This window comes from Bos mutus, chromosome 29 (genome assembly GCF_027580195.1).
Source record: "Bos mutus isolate GX-2022 chromosome 29, NWIPB_WYAK_1.1, whole genome shotgun sequence".
In the NCBI taxonomy this organism is placed as follows: Eukaryota; Metazoa; Chordata; class Mammalia; order Artiodactyla; family Bovidae; genus Bos; species Bos mutus.
Window position 1 is genome coordinate 28,325,481 of NC_091645.1, and position 14,848 is coordinate 28,340,328.

Consider the following 14,848-nt stretch of genomic DNA (forward strand, 5'->3'; position numbering starts at 1 on the left):
CCTCCCCGCCGCCCTCCCCTCCGGAACTACTATTGTACTTTCTGTCTCTATTCTAGGTACTTCATGGAAGTAGAATTATACAATATTTGTCTTTCTGTGCTTGGTTTTTTTCACTTAGCATAATGTTTTCAAGGTTCCTCCATGTAGCATGTGTTGGAATTTCAACCCATAAGCCGTAGGTTCATTCACATTTAAGCCTCCATTACTAATCTTCCATCTTCTACCCTCTACTCTATTTCATCCTCCTCTTAATTTCTGAAACAAATCTGATCTCATTCCTTCTCGGATTCAAACGTTTTAATGTAAAAGTCAGGCTGGAGCAATCCTTGGCTGAATCCAGGCTGCTGAATCCAGTATTTTGTTTAGTCTTCAGTTTTTCCAACACTTAAAAAATAAGGAGATTTTACTTGAAAATCTTGATTCTGGCCTCTCGATGAGTGTGACCATTCTGCGGCACTTCCTTAACTACCAAATGGCAGCAACTACCAAGACCCAAGTGACAGCCTTCTCCACCGAGAGCATCCTGTTCAGCCTGTCACAGGCCCTGCAGACATCTGACATTCAAAACCATGTCTGAATGTTCCTCTGGGTCTGCAGGAAAAAGTCAAAAAACAAAATTGTCTCCTCAGGCAGCAATGAGAGGTAAACGGTTAGCTGTCATTTAGTATCAAATGTGGTGCCATTTTCAAAACAGAGCTGAGTGGAAAAAAGAAACAGGCTCAGAGCCATCCTTTTGTAAAAGCCCATCTTTTAGAAAAACTAAAACTATGTACCCATAATAAAACAATTCACATTTTACAAGAACAAATTCAAATAAACTAATACATAGCTATCAAACATTTTGGAACACCTGTGTAGGAAAGGATAGAGGGGAGAATCTCTTTCATCACTTTTATTGGTGATAAAGAGGAACATATAAATGAAAACTAACAAATATTATCATAAGATATCGCTTATATGTGGAATTCAAAAAAAATGATACAAATGAACTTACATACAAGAACAGAAATCATTTCAGTTCAGTCGCTCAGTTCTGTCTGACTCTTTGTGACCCCATGGACTGTAGCACGCCAGGCCTCCCTGTCCATCACCAACTCCTAGAGTTTACTCAAGCTCATGTCTATTGAGTTGGTGATGCCATCCGACCATCTCATCCTCTATCATCCCCTTCTCCTCCTGCCTTCAATCTTGCCCAGCATCAGAGTCTTTTCAAATGTGTCAGTTCTTCACATTAGGTAGCCAAAGTACTGGAGTTTCAGCTTCAGCATCAGTCCTTCCAATGAATATTCAGGGCTGATTTTCTTTAGGATGGACTGGCTGGATCTCCTTGTAGTCCAAGGGACTCTCAAGAGTCTACTCCAACACTACAGTCCAAAAGCATCAATTCTTCTGTGCTCAGCTTTCCTTATAGTCCAACTATCACATCCATACATGACCATTGGAAAAAACATAGCTTTGACTAGATGGACCTTTGTTCACAAAGTAATGTCTCTGCTTTTGAATATGCTATCTAGGTTGGTCATAACCTTTCTTTCAAGGAGCAAGCGTCTTTTAATTTCATGGCTGCGGTCACCATCTGCAGTGATTTTGGAGCCCCCCAAAATAAAGTCTGTCAGTGTTTCCACTGTTTCCCCATCTATTTGCCATGAAGTGATGGGACAAGATGCCATGATCTTAGTTTTCTGAACGTTGAGTTTTAAGCCAACTTTTTCACTCTTTTCTTTCAGTTTTATTAAGAGGCTCTTTAGGTCTTCTTCGTTTTCTGCCATAAGGATAGCATCATGTGCATATCTCAGATTATTGATATTTCTCTCGGCAATCTTGATTCCAGCTTGTGCTTCACCCAGCCCAGCATTTCTTATGATGTACTCTGCATATAAGTTAAATAAGCAAGGTGACAATATACAGCCTTGATGTACTCCTTTCTCAATTTGGAACCAGTCTGCTGTTTCATGCCCAGTTCTAACTGTTGCTTCTTGACCTGCATACAGATTTCTCAAGAGGCAGGTCAGGTGGTCTGGTATTCCCATCTCTTGAAGAATTTTCCACAGTTTGTCATGATCCACACAGTCAAAGGCTTTGGCATAGTCAATAAAGCAGAAGTAGATGTTTTTTTGGAACTCTCTTGCATTTTTGATGATCCACTGGATGTTGGCAATTTGATCTCTGGTTCCACTGCCTTTTCTAAATCCAGCTTGAACATCTGGAAGTTCTCGGTTCACGTACTGCTGAAGCCTGGCTTGGAGAATTTTGAGTATTATTTTGCTAGTGTTCATGATGAGTGCAATTGTGCGGTAGTTTGAACATTCTTTGGCATTGCCTTTCTTTGGGATTGGAATGAAAACTGACCTTTTCCAGTCCTGTGGCCATTGTTGAGTTTTCCAAATTTGGTGGCATATTGAGTGCAGCACTTTCATAGCATCATCTTTTAGGATTTGAAATAGCTCAACTGGAATTCCATCACCTCCACTAGCTTTGTTCCTAGCGATGCTTCCTAAGGCCCACTTGATTTCGCATTTTAGGATGTCTGACTCTAGGTGAGTGATCACACCATTGTGATTATCTGGGTCATGAAGATCTTTTGTGTATAGTTCTTCTCTGTGTTCTTGCCACCTCTTCTTAATATCGTCTGCTTTTGTTAAGTCCATACCATTTATGACCTTTATTGTGCCCTTCTTTGCATGAAATGTTCCCTTGGTATTGCTAATTTTCTTGAAGAGATCTCTAGTCTTTCCCATTCTATTGTTTTCCTCTATTTCTTTGCATTGATCACTGAGGAAGGCTTTCTTATCCCTCCTTGCTATTCTTTGGAACTCTGCATTCAAATGGGTATATCATTCCTCTTCTTCATTACCTTTCGTATTTCTTCTTTTCATAGCTTTTTGTAAGGCCTCCTCAGACAACAATTTTGCCTTTTGCATTTCTTTTTCTTGGGGATGGTCTTGATCTCTGCCTCCTGTACAATGTCACGAACCTCCATCCATAGTTCTTCAGGCACTCTATCAGATCTAATCTCTTGAATCTATTTCTCACTTCAATTGTATAATCATAAAAGATTTGACTTAGGTCATATCTGAATGGTCTAGTAGTTTTCCCTACTTTCTTCAATTTAAGTCTGAATTTGACAATAAGGAGTTCATGATTTGAGCCATCAGTCAGTTCCCGGTCTTGTTTTTGCTGACTGTATAGAGCTTCTCCATGTTTGGTTGCAAAGAATATAATCAATCTGATTCTGGTATTGAAGATCTTGTGATGTCTATGTGTAGAGTCTTCTCTTGTGTTGTTGGAAGAGGGTGTTTGCTATGACCAGTGCGTTCTCCTGTCAAAACTCTATTAGCCTTTGCCCTGCTTCATTCTGTACTCCAAGGCCAAATGTGCCTGTTACTCCAGGTGTTTCTTGACTTCCTACTTTTGCATTCTGGTCTCTTATAATGAAAAGGACATCTTTTTTGGGGTGTTCGTTCTAGAAGGTCTTGTAGGTCTTCATAGAACCATTCAACTCCAGCTTCTTCAGCATTACTGGTTGGGGCATAGACTTGGATTACTGTGATAATGAATATAGACTCACAGAAATAGAAAACAAACTTATGGTTACCAAAGGGAAATCGGGCTGGGGAGGGATAAATTATGAGTTTAGGATTAATATATGCACACTGCTATATACAAAATAGGCAGACAACAAGGACCTACAGTGTAGCACAGGGAACTTACACTCAGTATTTGTAACAGCCTATAAGGGAAAATAGTCTGAAAAAGAATATATGTATTATTATATATATAATATATATGTGACTGAATCATTTTGCTATATACCTGAAACATTGTAAATCAACTATACGTCAATTAAAAAACAAGTAAAACAAATAAGACCTTGACAAGACCGAAAATGACAGAAAAACTGAGAAGTTCAGTGAACTCTTTCAGTTACAACTGATGTAATACCACAAATACTGTGTATGTATATAAATATGTGTTACACATATAGCTGTCGTTTAGTTGCAAGTCTTATCCAACTTTTTGTGATCTGTGGACCGTAGCCCGCCAGGCTCCTCTGTCCATGGGATTCTCCAGGTAAAAACACAGGCGTGGGTTGTCATTTCCTTTTCCAGGGGATCTTCGTGACCTCGGGACTGAATCCAAGTCTCCTGTGTTGGCAGATGGATTCTTTACTACTGAGCCACCAAGGAAGCCCAAATATATGTCTATTTATATATGTGTGTGTGTGTGTGTGTTTGTATCCTTAGCATCTGTGTCAGAACTGGGTCTAAGGCAGTTGTTAATTATTTGGTATCAGTGACCATCTTGAACCAGTAGTTTCCCCTTCAATTTCAGGAGACAGCATAGAACAATGGTTAAGCGTATAAACTTTGGAGTAACATGGATCTGTGTTTGGACTAGTTCTGCCACTTATCTGTCTGTCCTTGGGCAATTACTTTACCTCTCTAAATCTCAGTTTCTTATCTATTAGTTCAGAGAGAAACAATCGATAACATAACACTTATACAGAGTTGGCAAGGAAAGATCCTACATGACGCAATGACGATCCATAGAGCTGCAACTACAACCTGATGCGACCAAATAAATAAAACTTTCCTTTTAAAAAAGGCTTTTATGTCTTTGTCAACTTATTCTATAATTTACATCATTCATGGACGTTTCTATTGATTAGTTATTCTATAACGCATCATATTTTCCTGCATCTTTGCATGCCTGGTCATATTTATTTGAATGCCAAACACTATGCATATTTTCTTGTTGGGAGTTGGATATTTTTGGATTCATATACATATCCTTGAGCTTTTTTTCCTGGGACATGGTTGTTGTTGTTTAGTCACTAAGTCATGTCTGACTCTTTGCAACCCCATGGACTGCAGCATACCAGGCTCCTTTGTCCGTTTGATTCTCAAGGCAAGAATACTGGAGTGGGTTGCCATTTCCTTCTCCCGAGGATCTTCCTGACCCAGGATCAAACTCTTGTCTCCTGCATTGGCAGGTGAATTCTTTACCACTGAGTTACAAGGGAAACCTAGGACATAGTTATCTTACTTGAAATACTTTGGTACTTTCAAGAATAAGGATAGCTTTTACACTTTCACCTAAGGGAGGACCAGAGTAGCCTTTAGTAGGGGCTAGTTTTCCCTACTGCTGAGGCAATTTCTAATGGTCAGGTTTTTCCCACTGTGGCTGGTGGGAACACAAAGTATTCCTGGCTCTTAGTGCATGTGTGCCAAGTCGCTTGTTGATGTTTGGTCACTAAATCGTGTCTGACTCTTTGTGACCCCATGGAGTGTAGCCTGGTAGGCTCCTCTGTCCATGGCATTCTCCAGGCAAGAATACTGGTGTGGGTTGCCATTTCCTTCTCCAGGGGATCTTACCAACCCAGGGATTGAACCCAGCTCTCCCGCATTGCAGGCAGATGCTTTAATTTCTGAGCTACCTTAGGTGTAGGTCTTTTTCCCCAAATTTAACATGTATGAGATTGATCCACTTTTATGTATATAGTATTTAACTTTAAAAATACACTGAAAATTTTTTTATGCACTTACTGCTGATGGATGTTTTGGGGTTTGTTTGTTTCTTGAACTTGACAGTTAGGAAGAGTGCTGTTATGAATCCTTAGGTGTGACTTTTGGTGAATTGTGAAATTTGAGGGAGCACAGCCTGTTAGATCACCCGTACTACTGACACTAGTTGCAAGTCATGGGTTCCAAGACCTTCCTTAGTTCTGACAATTTGCTAGAAGGATATACACCACTCACTGAAAACTGTTAAGCTTGTGGTTTCAGTTTATGCTGCTTAATATCTGTGCATTTTCTCTGGGTGATCTCTTCTACCTACATGATTTTAAATCTCATCTATATGCCAATGACTCCCAAATCTGTATTGCCACCCAGATCTCTTTCCTAAGTCCAGATTCAATTGCCTACCAAAATATCTCCACTTGTACATATGGCCTGGAACTCAACATGTCTAAAACTGAATTTATCTTCTACTTTAATTTCTACTTATATATTTCCAGTTTCAGGGAATGGCATTTCTATCCATCAAGTTAGCCAACTTAGAAACGTAGGTGCCAATCTTGAGCCCTTTTTCTCTCTACCTTCTCATCCAGCTACCAAGTCCTTAAATTTCTTCTTTCTTGCTATCTCTGTAAACTGTTTTCTTCAGATTCAGGTATTCATCATTCCTCCCTTCTGTAATGGAAACAACCAGCCTCCTACCTTTACATTCACTATTTCCAGTTTCATTCACTTGAAATCTGTGTCTTGTTGCTTCGTTGATCTTTCATAAATACAAATAGAATCATTTCCTTAAAGTTCTTCAGTGGCTCCTTGCTGCCATCAAGATAGTGTCCAAATTTCATGTGGTGACCTAAAGCTATGATATAACTGCCTATCTTGACTTCCATTAATTTATTGACTTACTCTTTTAACAAATTTTTGAGGCCCTACTACTCCAATACTAGACATGTGGATATAAATGGGGGAAACAGATTAAATAAGTGATTACAATTTAGCAGGATGAACACTCTGATAAGAGAAGTTCAGGATGTCCCAGGAGCTCAAAGGATGAACAGGGAGGTAGCTGGAGAAGGTTTCACAGAAGATGTGATGGATGAGGAGGACTCAGCAGAAGAAAGATATGTATGTGGGGAGGATGGAGGGAGGCAGAAAGAATGCTATGTGAAGACCTAGTAGGCAGAGGAAATTGGTGTGTTTTAGGAATGATGACTGACATAGAGAGTACAGAGAGGCATGTGGTAAAAGAGGTATGCAGACACAGATCCCCCAGAGCCCTTACAAATCATGATAAAAAGTTTAGACTTTATTCTGATGGGAATAGGAGCCACTCAAGGGTTTTAGGTAGAAGAAAGAGTAATTGAATTTCCATTTCCTAAAGGTTGAGGGGCTACTGTGTAGGGGATCAATTAGAGGCAGTTGATTGGAAGCCCAGTAGAGATGGAATCAAGGGGATGGATTTGAGCATTTCTTTAGGGAGTACAATCAAAACTACTTGGTAATTGGGACTTCCCTGGCAGTCCAGTGGCTAAGACTGCACTCCCAATGCAGGGTGCCTGAGTTCAATCCCTGGTCAGGGAACCAGATCCAGCATGTCACAGCTAAAAATCCTGTGTGCCCCATTTAAGATTCAACACACCAAATAAATAAATACATATTAAAAAAAAACAAAAAACTATTTGGTAACTGATTGGATATGGGAGGTAAAGGAGAGGCAGCCAAATACGGCCTCGTCATATTTGCAGCCTCATTGTCCTGGTTCCCGGAACAGACCAAGCAAGTTTTGATCTTACAGCTGTATCCTTGGTTTCCTCTGCTAATCCCAGACCTTTACATAGCTGGCTTCTTCTCTGTATTCAAATCTAAAGACAAGATCAGCTCCTCAAACTTGCCTTCCCTTCAAAGAGCCAGTGGCAGCTGCCCTGCCAATCAATCTCTAGGACATATTCATGTTTTACTTTTTAAAATTGCTTATCACTATTACATTATTTTATTCTATTTACTTGAATGTAAACTCCATTAAAGCAGACATCTTGTCTGTCTTGCTTACCACTTAATCCTATTACTTGAAAAGAGTCTGGCAAATCGAGGGCACTCAGTAAATAGGAAGTTTATCTCTTGCCATTTCTCCTCCTCTTCTATTCCAGCCATAATGGACAAATTACAGTGCTCTAAATACTCTGGGTAGCTTTGCTGGTGTTTTTTCCTCTGAGTAGAATTCCCTTGCCATCCTTTGTTCTCTTTGCTAATTCCTCATTGTCCCTCGAGACTTTGCGTTTATCCCATTGCATTTTCTTGTCTGTTTTCCCACTGGAGGGAAGCATGTGCGTGCTAAGTCACTTTAGTTCTGTCTGACTTTTGTGACCCTATATACCCGCCAGGCTCCTCTCTTCACGGGATTCTCCAGGCAAGAATACTGGAGTGGGTTGCCATGCCCTCCTCCAGGGGATCTTTCCAACCCAGGGATCAAACCCGCATCTCATATCTCCTGCACTGGCAGGTGGGTTCTTTACCACTAGCGCCACCTGGGAAGCCCCACTGGAGGGAAGCAAATTGAGGGCAAACACATAGCCAAGATAGGTACTGGGTTGGCCAAAAAGTTTGTTTAGGTTTTCCCATGACATCTTACAGAGAAACCCGAATGAACCTTTTGGCCAACCAATAGATACAGAATAGGCACTAGGTAAATGCTTATATGTCTGGGAGCTTGTTAGACATGCACTCTTCGCCTTTACCCAAGATGAACTGAATGAGAATCTATTTAGCAAGATCTCCAGGTGATGGGTTTTGAATTTGAGGGGTGCTACTTTACTGATGATACACAAAGCCCTAATTTAACTGAGTGGCCTTGTGAGCCATAAGGGAAGGCAGGTGTGGTAAGGAGAAAAGCATGAGGGACTTCCCTGGTGGTCCAGTAGCTAAGACTCTGTGCTCCCAATGCAGGGTGCCCAGGTTAGATCTCTGGTCCTGCCAATAGTAGTAAACAGATCCCGTATGGAACTAGATCCCATATGCATCCTGCATGCCACAATTAAGACCCGGTGTAGCCAAATAAATAAACACAAATAAATATGTTTTTAAAAAGACAGTGTTCTGGGAACCCGGCAAACCAGGTTGGATTCTTTTTTCCTAAATCAATTATGACACTTAGATGGTTGTGAAATAATAAATGGGAAAGGTCTGGTACATAGTAGATACCTAATAAATTATAGTACTAATGTCTCTCCCCTAGAATATTCTAAGGCTTGAAACTAGGATTTATGGCTTCTGGAGCTAGTATTGACGTCAATTCACTAAATCAAGAAAGTACGGAGTTAGAAGGGACTTTCACATAGATCCCATTTAGCAGCCCTGTGTTATGGAGACTAAGGCTTGAGGTTAGACTGGAGATCAAGTCTTCTGAGTTCAGTGCTCTGCCACAAGGCTTCCTCAGTAAGGAAAATAATACACAATAATACACAATTATTGCACAAAATAAATAATTACACAAAAATACAATTAGGAAAATAATACACCTTCTACTTGTTTCATGGATGACACCCAATATTCAATAAGTATGCAAGAGCTCTTTAAAAATGTAAGGTATAATTGTTACTGTTTTTAAAATCTAGATTGTATTATACATGTTGGAATTTGTAAAATGCCCTTCATCAGGCAAGTTAGATTCACCTATTAAATTCTTTCTAAACTCACACTTTTTGGGCATTTATTTATTTTTAAAACTTTTTACTTTATATTGAAGCATAGTGGATTAACAATGTTGTGACAGCTTCGTGGTGACCCAAGGACAAAAGAATGCAAAATAGGAAGTCAAGAGATACCTGGAGTAACAGGCAAATTCGGCCTTGGAGTACAGAATAAAGCAGGGGAAAAGCTAATAGAGTTTTGCCAAGAGAGTGCACTGGTCATAGCAAACACCCTCTTTCAACAACACGAGACAAGACTCTACACATGGACATCACCAGATCGTCAATATTGAAATCAGATTGATTATATTCTTTGCAGCCAAAGATGGTAGAAGTTCTATATAGTCAGAAAATAAAAAAAAGACCCGGAGCTTACTGTGGCTCAGATCATGAACTCCTTATTGCTAAAATCAGATTTAAATTGAAAAAAGTAGGGAAAACCACTAGACCATTCAGTTCAGTTCAGTTGCTCAGTCGTGTCCAACTCTTTGTGACCCCAAGAGTCGCAGCACATCAGGCCTCCCTGTCCATCACCAACTCCCGGAGTTCATCCAAACTCATGTGCATCGAGTCGGTGATGCCATCCAGCCATCTCATCCTTTGTCGTCCCCTTCTCCTTCTGCTCCCAATCCCTCCCAGCATCAGGGTCTTTTCCAATGCAGGTATGACCTAAATCAAATCCTTACAGTTATACAGTGGAAGTGAGAAATAGATTCAAGGGATTAGATCTGATAGACAGAGTGCCTGAAGAACTATGGATGGAGATTTGTGACACTGTAGAGGAGTCAGGGATCAAGACCATCCCCAAGAAAAAGAAATGCAAAAAGGCAAAACGATTGTCTGAGGAGGCCTTACAAAAAGCTATGAAATGAAGAAATACGAAAGGCAATGAAGAAGAGGAATGATATACCCATTTGAATGCAGAATTCCAAAGAATAGCAAGGAGAGATAAGAAAGCCTTCCTCAGTGATCAATGCAAAGAAATAGAGGAAAACAATAGAATGGGAAAGACTAGAGATCTCTTCAAGAAAATTAGCAATACCAAGGGAACATTTCATGCAAAGAAGGGCACAATAAAGGTCATAGATGGTATGGACTTAACAAAAGCAGAAGATATTAAGAAGAGGTGGCAAGAACACAGAGAAGAACTATACACAAAAGATCTTCATGACCCAGATAATCACAATGGTGTGATCACTCACCTAGAGTCAGACATTCTAGAATTTGAAGTCAAGTGGGCCTTAGGAAGCATTACTAGGAACAAAGCTAGTGGAGGTGATGGATTTCAAATCCTAAGAGATGATGCTGTGAAACTGCTGCACTCAATATGCCAGCAAATTTGGAAAACTCAACAGTGGCCACAGGACTGGAAAAGGTCAGTTTTCATTCCAATCCCAAAGAAAGGCAATGCCAAAGAATGTTCAAACTACTGCACAATTGCACTCATCATGAACACTAGCAAAATAATACTTAAAATTCTCCAAGCCAGGCTTCAGCAGTATGTGAACCGAGAACTTCCAGATGTTCAAGTTGGATTTAGGAAAGGCAAAGGGACCAGAGATCAAATTGCCAACATCTGCTGGATCATCAAAAAAGCAAGAGAGTTCCAGAAAAACATCTACTTCTGCTTTACTGACTATGCCAAAGCCTTTGACTGTGTGGATCACAACAAACTGTGGAAGATTTTTCAAGAGATGGGAATACCAAATCACCTGTCCTTTCTCCTGAGAAATCTATGCAGGTCAAGAAGCAACAGTTAGAACTGGACATGGAACAACAGACAGGTTCCAAATTGGGAAAGGTGTACATCAAGGTTGTATATCGTCACCCTGCTTATTTAACTTACATGCAGAGTACATCAAGAGAAACACTGGGCTGGATGAAACATAAGCTGGAATCAAGATTGCAGGGAGAAATATCAATAACCTCAGATATGCAGATGACACCACCATTATGGCAGAAAGCTAAGAGGAACTGAAGAGCCTCTTGATGAAAGTGAGAGTGAAAAAGTTGGCTTAAAACTCAACATTCAGAAAACTAAGATCATGGCATCTGGTCCTATCACTTCATGGCAAATAGATGGGGAAACAGCGGAAACAGTGACAGACTTTATTTTTTTGGGCTCCAAAATCACTGCAGATGGTGACTGCAGCCATGAAATTAAAAGATGCTTGCTCTTTGGAAGAAAAGTTCTGACCAACCTAGACAGCATATTAAAAAACAGAGACATTACTTTGTGAAGAAAGATCCATCTAGTCAAAGCTATGGTTTTTCCAGTAGTCATGTATATATGTGAGAGTTGGACTATAAAGAAAGCTGAGCACCAAAGAATTGATGCTTTTGAACTGAGGTTGGAGAAGACTCTTGAGTCCCTTGGACTGCAAGGATATCCAACCAGTGCATCCTAATGGAAATCAGTCCTGAATATTCATTGGAAGGACTGATGCTGAAACTGAAACTCCAGTATTTGGCCACGTGATGCGAAGAACTGACTCACTGGAAAAGACCCTGATGCTGGGGAAGATTGAAGGTGGGAGGAGAGGGGGGCGACAGAGGATGAGATGGCTGGATGATATCACCAACTCGATGGACATGAGTTTTAGCAAACTCCTGTGAGTTGGTGTTGGACAGAGAAGGCTGGCGTCCAACATGTCCAAAGCGTCGGACATGACTGAGCAACGAACTGAACTGAAGGAGGAAAGAGCAGATAAAACCAAGGAGGGTCTTGGAATACAGGAATGGAAAAACCAGACCTTTATTATCCTTCCCTCCCATCCCCAATGTTGTAACTCTTAATCAATTTCAGGTCCTCCTGACCACCATAACCTGTCTCCTCTCCTCCCGCATATAGGGAGAAGGTATGTCTTTCTCTCCCGCCCTCCCTCCCATATAACTGCCTCATCCAAGACCCCTATCCCGCTCCTTACACCCTGGGTACAAAAATGAATCAAGGACCCCTGTTCAACATCAGCTCTCTCTGACTATCAGGAAGCTGGCCCCCTGTGCTGGCAGCAACTCTCCCCTCACCACTCTAATAAACTTGTTTCTTCTTTCACTCTGCCTCATGTCTGGAAATTCTTTTCCAACCTGCACCCGGACCATGACATGTTTCAGGTGCATGGCAGAGCAACTCAGCCATACATATACATTTATTGGTTCTCCCCCGAGCTCCCCTTCCATAGAGGGTGCCACAGAACATTGAGCAGCGTTTCCTATCCTCTACAGTAGGTCCTTATTAGTTATCCATTTTATATAAAGCAGTTAAATTCACACTTTTGAGAAAGGCTGCAGCTTGGAGGAATCACTGCTACTGTAATAATTACAATAATCAGTTTATCATTAAACCACTTAAATCTCTTTATAACAAGATAGCTAAGACTCAGCAGATGACCTGCTTATATTTTAATCAAAATTAAGTTCCAAAAGAAATAAAAATCATTTCTATGTAGTTCCTTATAACAAATAGTTGAAGATATTTACTCTTGTGACAAAAAGGAAGTTTAGGATTGTCTCCTCTTTGTGATGACTTTAAGTGTTAACTCACTCAGTCATGTCCGACTCTTTTGCAACCTCATGGACCTTAGCCCGCCAGGCTTCTCTGTGCATGGAACTCTCCAGGCAGGAATACTGGAGTGGGTTGCCATTCCCTTTACCAGGGCATCTTCCCAACCCAGGGATTGAACCCGAGTCTCTTATATCTCCTGCATTGGCAGGAGGGTTCTTTACAACTAGCGCCACCTATGAAGCCCTGCAGAGTAATTATGACTCAAATTAAGTAGGAAGGGGAATTCCTTTCCTGGCCACAATGCAGTAACAGGACCTGAATTCACTTTCCATTTGAAACAATACAAAAACAGACAACACAGGGACTTCCCTGGTGTGGTTAAGACTCCATGCTTCCACTGCAAGGGGTGCAGGTTCGCTCTCTGGTTGGGTAACTAAGATCCTGCAAACTGTGAGGTATAGCCAAAAAATAAAATAAATGCATTAAGTAAAACAGACAACATACATGAAACAATTTATCAGGCAACACGAAACAGGCATCCTGAGAGGGAAGGCAAGTGAGATGAGACCTCTTCCTGCTCCACCTTTCCATTCTCTTTAATTGTGGAAAAAATCAAGCAGTAGATTTATAAGAAAAGGAAACTTGACTGGATATTCATAGATCTATTCTTAGTGAAAATGAAATTATTGCCAAGGCAAAACAAATTAAGAAAAAAGTTCCCCTCCCAAGGGGTTTACATATATAAATTCCAGGTTGGCCCTTTATTTCAGAGGCTTGTGCTATTCTCAACACTTAGTTTTCTTCTCCCATCTTGTTAGTTTCTACTCTGGGACAGTCTTCCCGGTAGTTTCCACAGGCTCAGGGTAGGGGTCTTGGCTATTCTGGAATGGGGCTGGAAGTTGGTCAGGGAAGAAGAGGTCAGTAACTAACTCAAGGAGAGTCAAGAGGTCTGGGTATTTGTCACTGACCTTGAGTAAGTCAGAAGACATCTGGGCTTACACTATGTAAAATTATACTGAATAGCTTCTAGTTGTAAAATTCTGATTCTATTGGTGGCCCGAGCAGAGCAGCTCTAAGCACACCTAGAGGTGAAGGAAAACGGAAATGGAAAGAAAAAATATGTGGAGTGAGAGATACAGGAAGTTGGGAATAGGGGAGAAAAAGGTTATAAGTCAGGCTTGATGGTTCGACGCCCTGGGGTAGACAGAGTGGGGCCTCAGAGGTGAAAACAGTTTCATTTCTATTTACTTGACCGTTTTCATCTCAGCCAACACTGTGCTGCCAGAAGACAAAGTCTAATGCAGCTAAACTGCATGGCAGCTTGACCTATTCTTCTTCTTATTTTTTTTAAAATATTTATTTATTTATTTGGCTGCGCCAGATTTTAGTTGGAGAAGGCAATGGCAATCCACTCCAGTACTCTTGCCTGGAGAATCCCCTGGATGGAGGAGCCTGGTGGGCTGTGGTCCATGGGGTCGCGAAGAGTCTGACACGACTGAGTGACTTCGCTTTCACTTTTCACTTTCATGCATTGGAGAAGGGAATGGCAACCCACTTCAGTGTTCTTGCCTGGAGAATCCCAGGGACGGTGGAGCCTGGTGGGCTGCCGTCTATGGGGTCGCAGAGAGTCGGACACGACTGAAGCGACTTAGCAGCAGCAGCAGGAGCAGATTTTAGCTGTGGCATGTGAGATCTAGTTCCCTGACCAGGGATCAAACCCTTATCCGCTGCGTTGGGAGCGCGGGAGCCTCAGCCACCGGACCACCAGGGAAGGCCCACTGACCTATTCTTAGTCATTTTATTCTTAATAGGTGAATGAGCTTGATTTAAACCCAGCATTCCTTAGTACTCTTTGGTTATAGAAAATCTCTAACCAAATAGATCAAAATGACTTCTGCATCTTATTGTTCCGTTGTTAGGCTTTATAAAAGAAAGACAGGCAACCTCGGAGAAGTAAAAAAGAGAGAGCAAAGAACTGTTAATAGATACTGGATCAGGAAGGAGGGCAACCGGGCGACGGTGGAGGAACAGCGTCCGGGAAAGCGGCGCCGACAGACCAGGCGCGCGGAACCGGTTCTGCGCACCGCGGGCATTTCCAGGCTGCGTCTGCACGTAGCCCCGCCCCTCCTCCGCCGTGG